This window comes from Pelophylax lessonae (assembly GCF_965119305.1).
Source record: "Pelophylax lessonae genome assembly, chromosome: 12".
Classification (NCBI taxonomy): domain Eukaryota; kingdom Metazoa; phylum Chordata; class Amphibia; order Anura; family Ranidae; genus Pelophylax; species Pelophylax lessonae.
In genome coordinates, this window is record NC_138779.1 from 96,165,370 (window position 1) to 96,186,011 (window position 20,642).

A 20,642-nucleotide genomic window follows, 5' to 3' on the forward strand; every position below is an offset into this window, starting at 1 on the left:
TGAATTCACACTGCACATCCGATCGCATGTAATGAAGGAGCAGTCCGCACACGCTATAGTGTGAACCGGCACTAACGGTGCACTGACGCAGATAGCAAGGACCGTGTGGGAAATGCGCACAAATTGTGCGTTTCCCACATGGCGTTCTAGTGTGAACAGCCCTTCCTCTTCTTTCTTGGCACTGGAAAGGTGCTGCCCTATGCTGTTGCATGACAATCGCAGCAATGGAACACGCTGCATCGCTAGGTGTGAATGTAAAGAACATAAAAATAAATCCATTCTTCTATGACATCCCTCATCTTATAACTGTGTGTACTGACTGTATAAATAACTGCCATGCACTGAATGTATCGCCTATATATGCAGCTCTTAGGCTCCAATGTACACTGGAGAAGCACACATCGCTATAGAAGCCAGTGCTGGGTTTTCCGCTAACTCTCAGAAGGAACTCCCACCAGCACCACATTAGGAATCCTATTGGAACGCATAGCGGCCATGTTGGAACGCATGACGCATGCGCAGTAAGTTGCTGTAGTCCGTAACTTCCGGTTGCAGAATCTGATAGCTAGTGGTATTCTGCTAGCTAGAACATCATGTCCAGTTACCATAGCCACCCCAGCGCTGTGCACACGTCACCAGTGTGCGCGGCGCCGCCATGTTTCTGGTGGGCATGTGTCGTGTAGTGGGACGTCATTAGCCGGAAGGGTGTCGTGGAAGGTTTAGAGAGCTCCATCCAGGCGGCGCCACTACTTCACCTGCCAGGAGGACAGAGAGCTGCCGAGAGCCGGGCAGGTGAGTGTGTACCCGGCGTGGGGTGATGGCTGGGACATAAACATTAATGGTGATCACCTTCATCTCCATCATAGCCCAGGGCTGAGCTTCTGACACATCAACGTCATCGGTGTCAGGATGGGGCTGTGCTGTCCATTGTACAGGGAGGGGATGATGTGTTGTCTCTATTCATCGGTATAGAACATGGAAGGCGGGGGTTTGCTGAAACTGGAGCAGATGTGCCTCGGAACCAATCAGATTCTAGCTTCAACATGTTCAGTTAAGCTTCAAAAATAAAAGCTAGAAGCCGATTGGTTGTCATTCACTGATTGCTCTGCGTTCCCATCCACAGACATAGTCTGTAGTCACCACTCACAGGCTGATCATAGGCAGTGGGACCTGAAAAACAATCTTGTTAAAATGTTTGTTTGTGCCATAAATTCTATATTGCTGGTGTCACTGAGATATGAAATGAGGACCACAATCAGGTAGCAGTAAGTGGTCCCTGACATGAGGAATGACACCCCAGGATTTGGATGGCTGGGCACCAGGGCCATTTTACTGTTTACATGCTGGATTTCTATCATTATCAGAGTGGATTTCATTTAAATCACTAGTAAAAAGGATTGATTTAAATCAGTTTTAAAGAGTAACTGTCCTCTCTGTCCCACAGTGGCTCCTCCTCTGACTCGCTGTTGACTCACCGACAGTCCCATTCACTTTAATGGCTGGTGATGCGGCAGCGACGCAACAAGGTGAGGGACGTCGCGGGTGGCGGCAGCAGATGAGTCAATGCCTGCTAACAGGCGCTGCCATGAAGGATTTGAGATGACAGGTGCTCTTTAAATGTAAGGAATCATTCTTGCTGGTAGTTAGAATCTTTAATAATTGCAAAAAAAATGAAGGTTTCCTATTTAGAATAATAAGCTGTCAGGTTAGTAAAACAGTGATATCAGAACCGATTAAATCATACAGTTTGTAATGTACATAGATTTGGAAAAAAATGGGATCGAGGAATATTCCTGAACTTTGTTTTCTCTCATGGTTACTGTGAAATTGTGTGAATGCATCAATGCACTGCATGTTATCTCAGCTTACAGAGCTTGGATTCATTGAATGAGTTCACCAAAAATGTAAATATTGCAGAATATATAGCCTCATACTACATAACTAAGCTCCATTTCATGCTGAATAAATTATTAATATATCTTAAATAGAAAACTATCTTTAGATAGTTTTTTACTCCAAAAGCATTTTATTAAACTAAATTTGATAAAAATCAAATGTAAATAAAAAAAGAAAAATCCGCTTTTTTTTTTTTTTTTTACATTATCGATTTTTATCCTCCCTGCTTATTATCCTTTTTAAAGCACAAACATATGATGTAGTGGTGTACAGAAAATACAAGAAAGGGTGCAGAGGGCAGATTGTACAACAAAATGGAGGAAAAGAAGAGCCAGACCAAAGGAGCTTTCAGTCTAAAGCTCCTTATGACCTGATTGTAGATACCTTAATATGGATCATACACTATACAATCTGATTGTACAATCTCCTTTAGATCTACAGTTATATATTTAGTGCAAGGAGGACCTGCGTGGTTAAATTGGATGCATTGTTTGGCCAGTTGCACATGGATGTCACAATTTACTGATGTTTAGGCTCAGGATCTTATAACACAAAGAGTAAAATGTTCTGTAAAGACCTTGTGTAGGCACACGTAAAAATCTCCTTAATCCCTCTCCAATTACCAGCGTTGTAATATACACCCACATTACTGCACTCTATGTATCGTGTTATATTTACTTTACACTGTATTGCTGATCATTACACAGCAGTGTGAATTGTTCAGTACCAATTTTCCAGCCACCCTTCAGGCCGATAGCTGATATTAGGTGCCAATATTCTGCACATTTTAAAGTTTTTATTTTTACACTATATTTTTAAAAAAGTTTTTGATCACCTTTATTGCTGTCACAAGGAATGTAAACATCCATTGTGACAGTAATAGGCAGTGACAGGTGCTCTTTATTGAGGGATCGGGGGTCTAAAATACCCAAAACCCCTCCTCTGCACCTAAAAGCATTCAAAACGCCAAGTTTGGCTGTTTTGAATGCTGTTAATTTTTCCTAAATCTGGCGCCTTTAACCACTTAAGCCCCGGAAAATTTTGCCGCCTTTCTGACCACGACGCTGTACCCAAGCGAATTTGACATCCTTTTTTTTCCACAAATAAAGCTTTCTTTTGGTGGTATTTGATCACCTGTGCGATTTTTTTTTTTTTTTTTTTTTTTTTTTTTTTTTGTTCATGCGCTATAATAAAAAAAAAAGAGCGACAATTTTGCAAAAATAACAATATTTTTCACATTTTTTTAATATGAAATTCCCCAAAAAAATGTACAAATCAAACTTATTTTAAATTTTTGGCCAATTTGTTTTCTGCTACCTATGTTTGGTAAAAAAAAATCACAATAAGCGTATTTTGATTGGTTTGCGCAAAAGTTATTGCATTTACTAACTAAGGGAAAGATTTTTGTCATTTTTGTTTGTTTTTTGTTTTTTAACGAGTAATGGCGGCGATCTGCGATTTTTTTTTTTTTTTTTTTTTTTTTTTTTTTTTTTGCGGGACTGCGACATTGCGGCGGACAGATCAGACCCTTGACTGACATTTTTGACACTTTTGGGGGTACCAGTGACATTACTACAGTAATCAGTGCTATACATATGCACTGTTACTGTAAAAATCACACTGGCAGGGAAAGGGTTAACTTTATTGGAGAAGGAGGGGTTAAGTGTGTCCCTAGGGGCGTGCTTCTAACTGTGCAGGGATGTGGCTGTGTGTGTAACAGCACAGATCAACGGTCCTACATAGCAGGACCGTTAGATCAGTGCTTTTACACAGGGGAGAATGACAGGCGGCTTTGTTTACATTAGCCTCCTGTATTTCTCCCTTCACAGCGGACGATCGCGAGTGACCGGCGGACATCGGGTCCGCCGGTCACAGGCACGGAGGTGTCCGTGAACGAGCCGGGGCGTGAGCGCGCCTCCGGCGGAGCGCACTCGCCCGCTATTGGCTCCCTGGCTAGTGACGTACCGGTACGTCACTTTGCCTGGCCGGGGCTGACCACCGCAGTATATGTACTTGCGGCTGTCGGCAACCGGTTAAGGCTCTAGTACCCAGAAGTGATGTAGAAAAAAGTCAATATCAGCCCCACCCTAAACAATATACCCATGTTCAGATCAGTAAAAACCTAGTGATTTTTTTTTTTCTCCTGTGTGGAGGAGGTCTTTAGGTTTGGGCTCATAGTACATTATTTTGGTAAATCTAAGGTCTCCTTCACCCACGTATTCCTGCATAGGGATCGTACAGGTGTTCTGTACAGACCATCCCATTCATTTTAGTAGGGATGCAGTGGCTGCATGGACCTAGTCGCTGATCCTAGTTTGGCAATTGGGTTGGGTGTGTCCCCCAATGCACACGGTCTATATTTGGGGTCGTACGCTCCCACAGATGTCAAATTGGGAGCAGTGGTTGTGTCCCTGCGGGTGCTGGGTCCAGCCAGCTCGGCCCAAACATACTGGTATTTAAAGTGATAGAAAAGCTGGAGTTAGGGTTTACTTTTCCTCCTGTGGGCATAGCTACAGTGGGTATAGAAAATAATCCCCCCCCCCTTTTAAATCACATTTTGTTGCTCTGCAGCCTGAAATGAAGACAGACAAAGTTTTCATTTTATTTAGCTGTATTTACTAGTGCAACTTATAACATTAACATGTCAGGAAAAAAATAAATACAAAAAATTCAAAAATGAAAGCACTGAGTTGGAGAAAGGATCACCCCCTTGTGTTAGTATTTTGTTCAACCACCTTTTGCTTAAGGCCTCATGTACACTGCTGGTGATAAACAGACGTTTAGGAGCAGTTGGGTGTTTTTTCAGCAGCCCCTGAACTCTCCTCTGTCAATGGGGATACATTTCTGACCATTTTACAATATAAAAGTGCAAATGTCGCTAATTGCGGCATTTGTAAACGCGGCAAAACTGATGTTTTTAACCGTCCGTTCCTAGCTGTCAAGTTCCATCGTTCAGGGGAGGTTTTCAAATGTCCGGTGTACATGAAGCCATAATTCCAGCCTTTATTCTGTTGGGATAAGTCTCTACTAACTTTGCACATCTAGTCTTTGCAATATTTGCTCACTTGTCTTTGCAGAACTGCTCAAGTTCATTTACATTTGATGGTGACCGTTTGTGGACTGTAGTCTTCAAGTCATTCCACAGATTTTCAATGGGGTTTAAGTCTGGGCTCTGACTAGGACAGGCAAGGACATTCACCTTTTTCTCCTTCAACCACTGTGTGGTCATTTTTGTTGTGTGCTGTGGGTCATTGTCATGTTGGAAGATAAACCTTCTTCCAATTGACAACTTTCTGGCAGAGGGCATCCATCCCATCCATTTTTCCTTCTATCCTGACAAGTGCTCCAGTCCCTGCTGCAGAGAAACACCCCCCCCCCCTATAACAGGATATAACCACCTCCATGCTTTGCTGTAGGCATGCTGTTATTTGGATGGGGAGCTGTGTTGGACTTCCACCAGACATATCGTTTGGTGTTGAGGCCAAATTATTCAAATTTAGTCTCCTATGACCACCTTAAATGCACCTTTGAAGATTCTGAGGCCACATGGAAAAAGGTGTTAAGATCAGATGATAAGACACGTGAATACAATAAGACATGTGGCCACTCACTAAAACTAGAGGAAAGGCGGTTTAACCTTAAAATGCGTAAGGGGTTCTTCACTGTCAGAGCAGTAAGGATGTGGAATTCTCTTCCACAAGCAGTCGTATCAGCAGGGAGCATTGATAGTTTCAAAAAACTATTAGATGGACACCTTAAACCACTTTAATACAGGGCACTTCCCTCCCTTCCTGCCCAGGCCAATTTTCCCCTTTTAGCGCTGTTGCATTTTGAATGACAATTGCGCGGTCATGCAACACTGTACCTACACCAAATTTATGTCATTTTCCCCCCACAAATAGAGCTTTCTTTTGGTGGTATTTGATCACCTGTGGGTTTTTTCCTTTTTGCTAAACAAATAAAAAAAGACCGAAAAGTTTGAAAAAAAAAAAAATTTTGTTTTGTTTATGTTATACAATTTTGTAAATAAATACGTTTTTTCCTGCACTGATGGGGCGGCACTGATGGGGCGGCACTGATGGGGCGGCACTGACGGGCACTGATGGAGCGGCACTGGTCGGCACTGACGGGCGGCACTGATGGGCACTGATAGGTGGCACTGGTGGGCAATAATGGGCACTGGTGGGCGACACTAAAGGATGGCAATGATGGGCACTTGTGGGCAGCACTGATAGGGAGGACACTGGTGGGCAGCACTGATGGGGAGGGCAATGGGGGGCTCCCTGAGCCCTGATTGCCATCCCTGGTGGCCGTAGTGGGCATCCCTGGTGGCCGTAGTGGGCATCCCTGGGGTCATGGTGGGCATCCCTGGTGGATCTAGTGGCATCCCCCCCCCCCCCCCGAGGGTCTGCACTGGTAATCAATGATCTGATTACCAGTGCCGACCCCCCCCCCCTGTCAGGGGAGCCGCCGATCGGCGCTCCTTTACTCGTGCCTGTCAGGCACGAACTAAGGAAAGCTGATCAACGGCTGTTCCTGTTTTACTATGTGACCAGGACACGGCTGATCACATGGTAAAGAGCCTCCGGGGGGCGCCCAGAGCTGTGTTATCCTGCCGCCGTCATGTGACGTCCGGTCATGATCTGATTACCAGTGCCGACCCCCCCCCCCCCCCCCTGTCAGGGGAGCCGCCGATCGGCGCTCCTTTACTCGTGCCTGTCAGGCACGAACTAAGGAAAGCTGATCAACGGCTGTTCCTGTTTTACTATGTGACCAGGACACGGCTGATCACATGGTAAAGAGCCTCCGGGGGGCGCCCAGAGCTGTGTTATCCTGCCGCCGTCATGTGACGTCCGGTCAGGATAACACAACCACATTCCCGCCGTCATTTTGTAATAGGGCGGGCGGGAAGTGGTTAAAGACCACAACATACAGGGGTATACAATGTACGGTTAACAGCAAACACACACACACATCATAGGTTGAACTGGTGTCTTTTTTTTCAACCTCACTAACTATGTAACTATGTAAGATGAGACTAAAATTGAGTTATTTGGCCTCATCATTGTACTCCTTGTTGGTTTAGATAGTGTGAGGTGAACTCCCTTCTCTTCCACATTTGTGCTGTTGAGATGCTGTTTAGCCTTTCTTTAGTATTTTTACATCTCAAGAACACCATCTCTGGGAAAAACATTATCTGTACTTATACGTTTAGTCACCCTAATATTATTGGATTATTCAGATACACACTTGTAGCCAAGAGCTTTGTATTTATTAACTGTGAAGGGCGATGTGCATACAGACATGAGTCATATGGGCTACACAAAATGAGGATGTTAATGTGACCTCTGATCTTCAATGACAACTTCTGCCTGACAATCAGATGTTAAATTTGTGGTGACATTAGATGTTTTATCTTTTAATAAAAAAAAAAAAAAAAGCCAGTAAAACTTTTTTAAAGTGGCAGAAAATGGTATCCTTTTCCTCAAAATATAAGCCATACACATCCGCCACTGCCCTGTAAGGGCTCTTTCACACAGGCGTTCCGATCAGATCCGCCTGTCAGTTTTTTAGGCGGATCTGATCGGATGCCCCATTCAGCCCTATGGAGCAGCGGATGTCAGCGGTGACATGTCCGCTGCCATCCGCATCCGATCCTGTCCGTGAAATCCGGACAGATGGAAACCCTATTTTCCATCCGTCCTGGGGATCGGATCAGATGAGAGCGGACAAGCGGTCCGCTCTCATCCGATTCCCCATAGAGAGCAGCGGGGCTCTGACAACTCCCTCTCTGCACTGTGTGCGGAGACGGAGCTGTCATCCGCCGGCTCAGCGGGGATCGGCGGATCGATCCCCGCTGAGCAGAGCACGGTCCGCAACGGAATGTGGACCGTGTGAATAGTTTTTTAAGAACTTGTTTCTTACTGTGTCTTTCTTTGTCTTCTGTTTTTTTTCAGAGTTTAGTGTACCTTTTTAATCCTTCCTTTTATTTATATATATATATATATATATATATATATATAAAAAAAAAAATAGACATTAGCAGATTGAATTACACATTAGTATCTTCTAAGGACTCCAGCTGTGCTCTCTCCACCATCTGTAATGTAATCCAGCAGGGAGAGTGTGACGCCTTCTTAATGACATCTGAGGTCTGGCAGAGCTGGAAACACAAGTGTGACCACCTTACTGCCAGAGGGGATCTACACCAACCTAGCGTGTTTTTTGGTTTTTAGTGGCCTGACCCTTTAAAGTTGCCCAACTCACCCTGATTTGTGGCTCAGTTGAGAATTGATCTGTCAGAAAGGGAAAGGGCTCAATCATATACATAAAGATTTACCAGGAATTGTTAGATCTGCTTGTCACAGAGCCAGTCCTTCCTTATTGAAAAGAGGGAAGAAGGTATTGCACCTTTTAGGTGCCTCCGGCCACGTTGTGTACAGTGAGTTCTGGGAGGATTGAGCTGGCAGGACATGTTACATTCTTCTTAAAGTGTATGTAAATCCTAACAAGGAGCTTTTCTTAGGTGTTCTCTTTTTGTCTGTTACATTATAACATTGAAAGTGCTTTGTTATACACTCACTGGCCACTTTATTAGGTACACTTGTTCAATTGCTTGGAAACACAAATTGCTAACCAGCCAATCGCATGGCAGCAACTCAATGTATTTAGGCATCTAGCCATGGTGAAGACGACTTGCTGAAGTTCAAACCAAGCATCAGAATGGGTAAGAAAGGGGATTTAGGTAACTTTAAATGTGGCATGGTTGTTGGTGTCACATGGGCTGGTCTGAGTATTTAAAAAACTGCTGATCTACTGAGATTTTCATGCTCAACCACCTCTTGGGTTTACAGAGAATGGTCTGAAAAAGAGAAAATATCCAGTGAGCGGCAGTTGTGTGGGTGAAAATGTCTTGTAACTGAAGAGGACTTTGTTAAAAAGTAGTCTGTATCCTCTGTGGATCTGGCAGTGTCCCATCTTAACTACTTAAGCCCTGGAAGATTTTATCCCCTTCCTGACCAGGGCCTATTTTGCGATTCGGCATTGCATGAATTTAATGGACAATTGCGCGGTCGTGTGATGCTGTACCTAAACTAATTTCACGTCCTTTTTATCCCACAAACTAAGCTTTCTTTTGGTGGTATTTGATCACCTGTGCGATTTATTTATTTTTTTTGATCATGCGCTATAAACAAAAAAAGAGCGTAAATTTTGCAAAAATAACAATATTTTTCAAATTTTTTTATATGAAATTCCCCCCCGAAAAAAATGTAAAAATCAAAAATTTTTTAACATTTTCGGGCCGATTTGTTTTATGCTACATATGTTTGGTAAAAAAAATCGTAAAAAGCGTATTTTGATTGGTTTGCACAAAAGTTATCGCGTTTACTAATGCCCCATACACACGTGCAGATTATCTGAAGACTTTTGTCTTCAGATTTGCCTTTTCTATGTAGTGCAAGGGCCTGCCGGATTGCATACAAATTGAAAGTGTTTAGGTTTGACCTCCATATTATATGGTTTTGGTAAGTCTGCAGACAAAAGTCTTCAGATAATCTGCATGTGTGTATGGGGCACAACTAAGGGAAAGATTTTTTGTCATTTTTGTTGTTTTTTTTTTTTAACGCGTAATGGCGGCGATCTGCGATTTTTTTTTTTTTTTTTTTTTTTTTTTTTCTTTGCAGTGCTGCGACATTGCGGCGGACAGATCGGACCCTTGACTGACATTTTTGACACTTTTGGGGTTACCAGTGACATTACTACAGTAATCAGTGCTATACATATGCACTGTTACTGTAAAATGACACTGGCAGTGAAGGGGTTAACTTTTTTTTTTTGAGAGGGAGGGGTTATGTGTGTCCCTAGGGGGGTGATTCTAACTGTGATTGGCTGTGGCTTGAGGTGTAGGAACAGTGATCAACGGTTCTACATAGTAGAACCGTATGATCACTGTTTCTACACAGGGGAGAATGACAGGCGGCTTGTTTACATCAGCCGCCTGCCTTTATCCCTCTGCACCGACGATCGCCGAGTGACCAGGTTACACGCGCGCGACCGTGACTGCGCGGGAGCGTGCCTCCGGCGGCGCTCGCTCCCTAGACCCTTACAGGCTAGCGACGTAGTACTACGTCGCTCTGCCTGTGAGGGGCTGACCGCCGCAGTAAATAGTCGTGCGGCGGTCGGCAAGCGGTTAAGTGACCACCATACCAGTCTTGTGTTTAAGGACCCATCCAATAAATGATTGGAAGCCCCCTCTCGGCTAAGAACAGGAAACTGAAACTACACTTCGCACAGGTTTACCAAAATTGGACAATAGAAGATTGGAAAAACATTACCTGGTCTGATGAGTCTCGATTTAAGCTGCGGCATTCAGATGGTAGGGTCAGAACTTGGCGTAACATGAACGCATTGATCTATCCTGCCTTGTATCAACGGTTCAGACTGGTGGTGGTGTAATTTGTGTGGGGGATATTTTCTTGGAACGCTTTGGGCCCCTTAGCATCAATTGAGCATCATTTAAATGCCACGGCCTACCTGAGTATTGTTGCTCACCATGTCCATCCCCTTTTGACTGTGTACCCATCTTCTGATGGCTCCTTCCAGCAGGATAATCAAAATCAAATCATCTCAAACTGGTTTCTTGAACAGGACAGTGAGTTCACTGTACTCCAATGGCCTCCACCGTCACCAGATCTCATCCAATAGAGAACCTTTGGGATGTGGTGGAACAGGAGATTCGCATCATGGATGTGCAGCCGCTGCGTGAGGCCATCATGTCACTATGGACCAAAATCTCTGAGGAATGTTTCAAACACCTTGTTGAATCAATGCTATGAAAAATGAAGGCAGTTCTGAAGGCAAAAGGGAGTCCAGCCCAGTACTAGCAAGGTGTACCTAATAAAGTGGCCGGTGAGTGTGTATGACTTGTTGATCCTGCCTGAAATCATGTGTACCAGCTGATGACTCCCTGTACACTCTGCCTTGTTCTTGGTTTACAGAACACCTTTCATGTTATAAAGATGAGGCGAGGGGGAGATGTTCTGCAATCCTAAACCTGTCCTAGTGTGACAACACTGCTTCCTCAAGGACACAGTACAGCAAGTGAGCTTTGTCCCCCTAGAAAACCAATGCAACCACATCTAAGGGTTTAGAAGCTGCAATATGACAATTTTGTTTTTGGGTTTAGATTTTAGATACGTTTTAAAGAATGCAGCTGAAAATACATATGATTACTGGTTTATACATTGCTCAAAAAAAATTAAAGGAACACTTTTAAACACATCAGATCTCAATGGGGAAAAATCTCATGCTGGATATCTATACTGATATGGACTGGGTAATGTGTTAGGAAGGAAAGGATGCCACATTGTTTGATGGAAATGAAAATTATTAACCTACAGACAGAGGACTAAATTCAAAGACACCCCCGAAAATCAAAGTGAAAAAATTATGCAGCAGGCTATTCCATTTTGCTGAAATTTCATTGCAGCAACTCAAAATGTTACTCAGTAGTTTTATGGCCCCCACGTGACAACTTTGGGGCATGCTCCTAATGAGAAGACAGATTGTGTTCTGGACCGGGGCATCACTGAGCTTCTGAACAGACTGAGGTGCAACCTGGTGACGTTGGATGGACCGAAACATAATGTCCCAGAGGGGTTCTATTGGATTTAGGTCAGATGAGCGTGGGGGCCATTCAATGGCATCAATTCCTTCATCATCCAGGAACTGGCTGCATACTCTCACCATATGAGGCAGGGCATTGTAGTGCACCAGGAGGAACCCAGGAGCCACTGCACTAGAGTAGGGTCTGACAATGGGTCCAAGGATTTCATCCCGACACCTAATGGCAGTCAGAGTGCCATTGTCTAGCCTGTAGAGGTCTGTGTGTCCCACCACGGATATGCCTCCCCAGACCATCACTGACCCACCACCAAACCAGTCATGCTGAATGATGTTACAGGCAGCATAACGTTCTCTGCGACTTCTCCAGACCCTTTCACATCTGTCACGTGTGCTCAGGGTGAACCTGCTCCCATCTGTGAAAAGCACAGGGTGCCAGTGGTGGACCTGCCAATTCTGGTTTCAATGGCAAATGCCAATCAAGCTCCATGGTGCCGTGCAGTGAGCACAGGGCCCACTAAAGGACATTGGGGTCTCAGGCCATGCTTTTGACACTGTGCTGGGAGACACAGCAAACCTTCTGGCAATGGCACATATTGATGTGCCATCCTGGAGGAGTTGGACTGCCTGAGCAACCTCTATAGGGTCCAGGTATGGCCTCATTCTACCAGTAGTGACACTGACCCTAGCCAAACGCAAAACTAGTGAAAAACAGTCGGAAAGGTAGGTGTAGGGCACAGGTGTCAAACACAAGGCCCGCGGGCCGAATCCGGTCCTCCAGGCCATTTTATGTAGCCCTCGCACCTCTCCTGTAGCTGCAGGAGAGCTCCAGTCCTCCTCCAGACCTTATACTAACTGCTTTCCAGCAATGCCTACAGCTTCTTCCCAGCAGCACCACAAGGTAAGGGAGGTGCACTGTGATGTAAGGGAGGGTGGGGGACTCAACTTTTGATGGTGGAGAGGCTCTTGACGTCTTATGTAAGGGTAGGGGATGCTCTTGACATCCAGTCTTACAGATACAACCGGCCCTTTTGAGGGCAATCATAATGCTGATGCGGCCCGCGATTAAATTGAGTTTGACACCCCTGGTGTAGGGGAAAAAATGTTAGTGGCCTCCCAACTGTAAAACCTTTCCTGTTTTGGAGGACGTCTCATTGTTGCCCATCTAGTGCACCTGTTAATTTCATTAACACCAAAGTAGATGAAACTGATTAATAACTCCCTCTGCTACTAAACTGACCAGATCAATATTCCTAGGAGTTTAATTGACTTGATGCGCTACTCTGATTAAAAAGTATTTAAATTTTTTTTTTTTTTTTTTTTTTTTGAGCTGTGTATATCCTAGTATTGTTCTGTCTGGCTGGTCTGATGGTTTTACTGGTCTGCCTGTAAGATTAATGTTCTGGTTCAGCAATGAAGCTTGTTTTGTTGTGTCCCCATCCAGCTTGCTGATTAGATAAGGAATCATCATCACTTCTGCCTGCTGAGCTGGCCCAGTAATGTTAAAGCAGAAGGTGTCAGGGTGATCCCCCCTGACTGGTGGAGGTGGGTGTCACAAGAGGGACGGTTTAGAATTACAAAACCTTTTGAAAGTAAAACTGTTAATGGAGAAAAACTTAAAGCAGAACTAAAATGTTAGATGTAGAAACTGCGAGCAGGCAGGCTTTTTATTGTAGAAGAGACCTACAATGTGCCTTCTGCAATAAAATAAATAAACCTATCTGCCTGCTCCTAGTCTTTCTTTAAAGCAGAACTAAACCCTTAGATTTAACAGTTTTGAAAAACGGTTACATTGAAGACATGCCGTGATTGCCAACTGTCACGTTTGCTTGTGCTCTCTACTGAACTGTCAATCCATCAAATGGCTGATGTCATAACTGATCACATTTGCATCAACTGCAGATCAAACAGAGGTCAAGATGGCCGCTTCCTAGGATAGGAGGGTTTAGTTCCGCTTTAAAATGTACACTTACCTGCAAATTTCTAGTTCATTTTATATTCCAGCACAGTGCCTTGTGTGCAGGGGGGATTGAACCTGCCCTTTGCCTATCCAATAAAATGTATGTGCCTCCATTGTGGAGACTCTTAGAAGTTAGAGCTAGGACTAGAGAAAACGGGGTGCCTTGACAGGGCCTGTAGCTTACACATGTATTTACAAATGTGTACAGACTAAACCCCTGTTTTTAACACCTATTGTTGGGTCAGTTTGGTTGGTCGCAGGCTGGTCGGTAAGTTGAGCTTGGAAATTTCTTTGGCTTTGTTTGACATGCGTCGCCCTTCCATGTGCAGACCAGTTCTAGGTGGGGGCAGTGGCCACTTGATTGTTATGACTGAACTGCACATGCGCAGGCTTGACATCATCCTTTGTTAACCAATCAAGATGCTGGCCAAAGACTGGCACTCGTAAAGCATGAGAGAATTGCAGAGACCGGCATAAGGGCCCTATGCTGGCAACACTAAAGAACAAACATACCCAAATATTCAACATCTCTTCCCCTTCCCTGTCCCAGTACTTTTACCTTTAGGCCCCTTTCACACTGTAGAGTCCGTCGGCGGACTCCGTTTTTCTCAGCGGGGGATCTATCCGCCGATCCCCACACTGAGCAGGCGGATGGCAGCTGTGTCTCCGCGCTGTGTGCAGAGACAGAGCTGTCAGGTCCCCGCTGTTCTCTATGGGGGAATCGGTCTGTCCGTTCTTATTCGATCCCATCTGATCCGCTGGACGGATGGAAAATAGGGTTTCCATCCGTCCAGATTTGACGGATCGGATGTCAGCAAACATGCCTTCAATGACATCCGATGCCCCATAGAGATGCATGAGGCATCTGTTCAGATCCGCCTGAAAAACTGACAGTTTGAAAATTTTAAAAATTAACGACCTTGAAAAGGTATCTGCACTATTTTGATGTGACTTTGATCCAGAGTGTAAAGTTGGAAGAAAGTCACATCAAAGTCGCACTCAAAATCACAATAGTGGAAACGTAGACTAAAGCTCTGTTTCCACTAGTGACTTGTCATGCGACTTTGAACACAGTCACATGACAAGTTGCAGCCTATTGATTTCAATGGCACCCATTCCCGTCTATGCGACTTTGAAAATCAGCAACTTTGAAAAGGTACCTGCATTACTTTGATGCAACTTTGATCCAGAGAGTGAAAAGTTGGATCAAAGTCACACTCTAAATCACAATAGTGAAAATGTAGACTGAAGCTGCTTTTCCACTGGTGTGACTTGTCATGCGACTTTGGACACACAGTCGCATGAAAAGTCATAGCCCATTGATTTCGATGGCACCCGTTCCTATCTATGCGACTTTGAAAATTAGCGACTTTGAAAAGGTACTTGTACTACTTCGATGCCACTTTTGATGTGTCTGATTCAGAGAGTGTAAAGTTGGATCAAAGCTGCACTCAGTCGCAATAGAAATTGATCTGTATCCTTCTAAACTTTCAAAAATGTTCCTTTCTACCTTATTTCTTATATTGCATTGGTCACATGATCTCGCTCTCATGAGAAGCTGCTAGCCTAAAGCTCTGTAAACACCTGATCGTTTTTCACCTCTTAAAACGCTCATCTCTGAAGAACGCCCAACGAGCAAAATCCCATTAATTTCAATGGCCCCTGTTCACATATGAGCGTTTTGTCACCTGAAAAAAAAAGCTCAAAAAGTACATTAGCTTTTTTTTTTGGCAGATTACAAGCGTTTTTGTTACATGTCAATGCCTTCCTCCAAACCCCTGCAAAAAACGCCTGAAAACACCCCAAAAAATACCTAAAAATGATACGCTCAGGTATGAATGGAGCCTAAGCGAGGCTATGAAGACAGGAGATCATGTTTTGGGAAGGATAGGAGGGATGGGGGTGGGGCTGGGCGGGTCTAGGCATGCCTGTGTAAAGCCCCGTACACACGATCAGATTATCGAACGATCTGTCGTCCGTTTTTTGTGGCATGCTAGTCTGATGTGGAAAGTGAAGTTTATTTTCATACGAATTTTCCCGTATGACAGAATTCTACTTCAGAAGTGATGTCATGTGTTGGATTGCTTTGTATGTGTTTTCTCTCTGAGCATGCTTGGTCTTGCTCCTAAGATTTTTTTTCCGTCGAAATCTGTACTAATGAGACGAAAATCGGACGTTGTATTACGGACGACAAAAATTTTATAGCCTGCAGATCAAGATTTTGTCAGCTGAAAAGTCTTGAGTTGGCTGTCGAAAGCACCATACTAACAATCCGAAAATAGGCAGATCGGTCGTCGGACGAATTTTCCCTACAGATTTTCTTATCCTGTGTACGGCCTTAAGAAAGACCGACAAATTTTAGGAAGTGAAAGACCGCTAACAAATTCAAATAAAGGGAGATAGCGTTGTCGGTGAAGAACAGGAAGAAGCTGATTTCTAGCATAGATAAGACTTTCTAAACCACACAAGCAGCCAGCAAGAAAATGAATAATATAAAAGATCAAGATATTTAACATATTATTAATAGGAAAAATGTCATTTTTGACTGGAGTTTCCCTTTAATAATTTTTAGTTGACTGCATATTGATTTACCATCATGATATTTTGGAGTCACTTTTCAGCCGCTCCCTACAAATGAAAATACATACACAGTTCTTGATATACGTTTTATTGAAATCCTAATAAAGGTTCTATTTTACCTCGGTGGCTCTAGGTGCATGGCCTGACGCACCCTCGTCTGATCAGGAAAGTATTTGTCATATTAAGGAAGAGTGTTCCATATAAAGAAGGCTTTTATTAGTTAAATTGTAAATCATGCTTTGTACAGTATACAGAACCGGGCTTTCGGTGAAGAAAATTTCTTGTGTAAAAACATGGGAGAACTTGTTTTCTTGCCTCTGGCATTATCCAGTCACTGCGGTGAGTGCACTCTTTCTCTGAATCCTTTATTTAAATGACATTGCCATGAAAAACCTTAATCATCCTTTTTCTAGGGTTGTACATGAAGCTCCTGTGCCAGAACTATACTTAGGCTTGTCTAAAAGATTTAGAAAAGAGTTGTTCAGTATAAAGTTATTCAGCATGGCCAGGGCTCGACAAACCCCGGGAGCCAGGTCGCATTGGCGACTAGAATTAGCGACCTGGCGCCTGGGGTGCACTGCAGGAGGTGTCCTGTCCCTTTTGCGCCCCCCACCCACTCACCGAGTGCACGGACTGCCACGCCATCCGATAATTGAGGCCGCGGATTTTCGGTCTTCTTTAGTGAGAGAACGGGGAACTGGCGCCGTCTTGTGGTGGCCGGGAGTTTGACAAGCAGTCACTAATGAGCCGTTTCCCCTGCCTGTCCTCAATACCTGTCCATCTCCTTCCCAAGAGGAGATGAGAGGGAAGTTTTTGCAGGCTTCATCTCCCTGTCCACTTACCTTTGGTTAAAGGTAAGTGGACAGGGAGTGTGGTTATTGTTATTGTTATTGTTATTATTATTATTATTATTATTATTATTATTTATTTATTTTTTAAATTATTAAAAAAAAATTTCTTTTTTTTTTTTTTTTTTTTAAATTATGGATGGAAAGAGACAGACAGTCTGTTTCCATCCGATTGCGCTATAGAGGTGAGTGGGGTTCTAGTCGTCTTTATGTGTAAATACAGTATGTTAGTTATTTTTTTTGGAAATAAAGCTTGGTTTAAAAAAAAAAAACTGGCTCCTAACTTTTTTAGCTGGCTCCTAGATTTCAGGCAAATTTGTCAAGCCCTGAGTATGGCCTAAAGGTGCCCTGTATGGAGAGATGTACGGGAATGACCATTACAGAGTAAGCAGGCCCTTGGGCCTTCAACCTGAACCTGGATTCACCACCTCCATCTCGCTGAGCTGGAACAATCATGCAGGGTGACAGTTAAAGTGGAAGTAAAGTCTCCAGTTAAAAAAAGCTGTGGGCTGGCAGGGTCTTTATTGCAGAAGAAACATGCAATGTCTCTGCTGCAATAAAATAAACCTACTTCTCTGTGCGTCTCCTTTATAATGCGTAGCTCCATGTACATTCCAACACAGATTCTGTGTGTCGGGAAGACTGAACTCCTGTGCTTACACGGGAGTGACGTCACCCCAGGCTGGCCAATGAAGATGGCTGCAGCCTGGCATGTAGAAGTAGAGGTGCAACCAACTGAAAATTTAGGATGCACTTGGCCGAAACCGAAAATTAGTTTTTAAAAAATATATAAATATTTTTTTTATATATAACTGTATTCTATTTGACTTTTTAATTAATATTATGAAATTATCAGCACCTTTTTTTAGCGCAAGAAAAGCTCAAGAAAAATGCCTACCTTTTTTAAATTCTATAGGGTCCTTTCACACGGGGCGGACCGTATTTTCCTCTGCTCAGGCACTTTTTTTTTACACGGATGACACTCTGGAGTGTCCGTTCCGTATGTCCGTTTATCACCCCATCTGTTTGCGGATGATAAACGGAGATAATGTATGTCAATGGGATTGCGAATGTCACCGCTGACATCCGTTTTTTCGTCCGTTCCGTTTTTTTAAACAGAAGAAAAATAGGAAAAAGATATATATATATATATATATATATATATATATATATATATATATATATATATATATATATATATATATATATATATATATATATATATATATATATATATATATATATATATATATATATATATATATATATATAGCACAAATCTGCCCTCTACTGGTGATACAATATATCCCCTGCGCTCAAGTAACCTCAAAACAAGTCAGACAATACCGCAGCTACTTTAAAAGGAAGTGTGTAAAAGTATACTCAAATATATATCGTCCCTTGAAACATATACAAAAGTATAAGTAGCGCAGGTACAATTGAGGAGAAATGACGTAGCATAAAAACCAGCCAAATCTTAATACAGTCCTTAAACGTCCATGAATGCAAAAAAATTTTTTGTGCAAAAACTTCAATGCAAAAAAATTCAATGCAAAAATTCAAAACAAAGGGTTAATTCCTCAGTAATAGTCCAATCCACCAAGTGAGAATCACCACCAAGTGTTGGGGTCACCACTGCTCTACACCTCCACCGATGTGATAATGGGGGGACTGGCAACTCACCAGAAGCTGTGGCCCTCCTATTTGCATAGGACAGGCAAACAGGCTGTGGTATCACAAATCCCACTCAGGAACGATTACTGCTGCTATTACTGGATTTCAATCCCGGGTGATCACGTGTCTCCCTTTTCCTTCCGGCAATAGCTCAGATGGTAAACATAAGGGGAAAGAAGGAACCGCACTAGTGTGATATTGTTTCACCCATCAGATATTTATTCAGAAAAACCCAATACATATGTACTCACAAACGCAATAAAACAATATGCCTTCAGTATCAGTGCTACGGGTACCGTGGTATGCTGTGTCGATCCTGCTCACCCTCTCCACGCTGGTGTCTCGGATCTCCAAAACTGCCGCTCGTGTCCCCCGTGCACTTCCGGTCGCCGTGAGGTTCATGCCCTGACGCGTTTCGTAATTTCCGACTTTATCAAAGGGCGTGAACCTTACGGCACGGCGTCCGATTATATAGGAGTGTCTGCTGACGGTTTTGATGAGGATCTAAAGGCCCGCCCTCGTATGTAAATTGGGCCACTTCATTACAGCGAGCACTTCCGCCCACACCGGACCGCTGAAAAGGTCCTACAGCCTGCCTTGTTTGCCCATACTCAGGTCCTACTCCCATAAGACAACACTGCACGATCGTCTGGTTTCCCATGATTCATGCAGTGGGCGGTCATACTAAAAACGCTATACAGCCGCGATTGTCATCAATTGTATTATATTCATCTATGGTGTCCCATTGATTAGAATGATATACATTTAGGTAGTCTTGTAAACACCAGACAAGGTATAAATGGGTTAGTCTGGTGTTTACAAGACCACCTAAATTATTACCATTATCAGCAACTTTTTTCTCAAAAACACCAATAACCCTATTTTTGGCAGATAATTCTTGGTGGCCAATATTTCGATTCATCTCTAGGTAGAAGATGCTGGCTAGTTACCTTGGACCACCCAAAGAGAGGGAAGTGGTGCAGATTTTAGTTCCACTTTAAAGAGGTTGTAAACCTCCCTAAAAAAAAAAAAAAAATAACCTGTAAGACAAAGGCATAATGAGCTAGTATGTATACATTGCATACTAGCTCATTATTAAATACTTGCCTTAGAACGAAGCCCTTCCAGCGGTGCCCACTTCCCGCTGAGACGGCTCACATGTTCACCCGTCTTCCTTTCAGGTTCGCGTTCTCTGGCTGTCTGATTTGGCCGGAGCCGCGATGACCTCACTCCCACGCATGCTGTTCACAGTACACGGCTCTGAAGGAACAGCAGGGGCGGTCCAAACAAAAAAAAAAAAGTGAGCAATGGCAGATTTTAACTTTCTTTCCTCACTGGTCCTCTTCACCTACTTGAGTATTAGCCTGTAATGCCCCTTCATTACCAGGCCATTTTTCATTTTCTAGCACTGTGACATTTGACAGTTCTCCATCATGCAGCTCTATACTCAAATTAATTTATATAATTTCTGAGACAGATCTTTCCTTTTGTGGTAATTAAAAAACTGTTTTTTTTTTTTTTTTCCTGTAAAAGGAGACCATATTTTTTCTTCTGTTTATCTTATGCCCAGTACACACGATCCGAAAATCGGACGACTCTCCGTCAGTTTTTGTTTGGTTGCTAGGAACTCTCAATTATATTCGCAATTGGGAGAGGTTGCTTACGATACAAATTTTCTCGGACGATGATTCAAAAGCTTCCGGTATGCGTAACCACACTGTAGCGTGTGAGGGGAAAATGATGTCTACTGCTCATGCGCTGTCTACTGCTCACCATTTTTTTCGGACGAACAATATACTGATAATACGATTATCGTACGATGTGTTATAATACGATCAAAATTTGTATGCTTGCACGACCGGATAATATCGGGCGAACTGTCGTGATCGCCTCTCGTAAGCTGTGTACTAACGATCCGATTATCGTCCGATCCTTTCACAAGCGTTAATTTTCGTCCGATTTTCGGATCGTGTGTACGGGCCATTAGTCTATAAAAATAAAAATGCCAGAACAATAAAAAAAAAAAAAAAAAAAATCCACACATTGGTACTGCTCAAACA

The 20,642-nt window shown here is 43.2% G+C and overlaps 1 protein-coding gene across 1 annotated transcript in view; it reads left to right on the forward strand.

Moving 5' to 3' along the window:
- The first annotated feature begins 660 nt into the window (after positions 1-660).
- The window catches only part of NUCB1 (nucleobindin 1), a 61,654-nt gene continuing 41,672 nt past the window's right edge, over positions 661-20,642 (forward strand). Inside the window, exon 1 of the mRNA XM_082273826.1 lies at positions 661-792. The gene's annotated coding sequence lies outside the window, so the exon portion shown is untranslated. The remainder of the gene's footprint in view (positions 793-20,642) is intronic.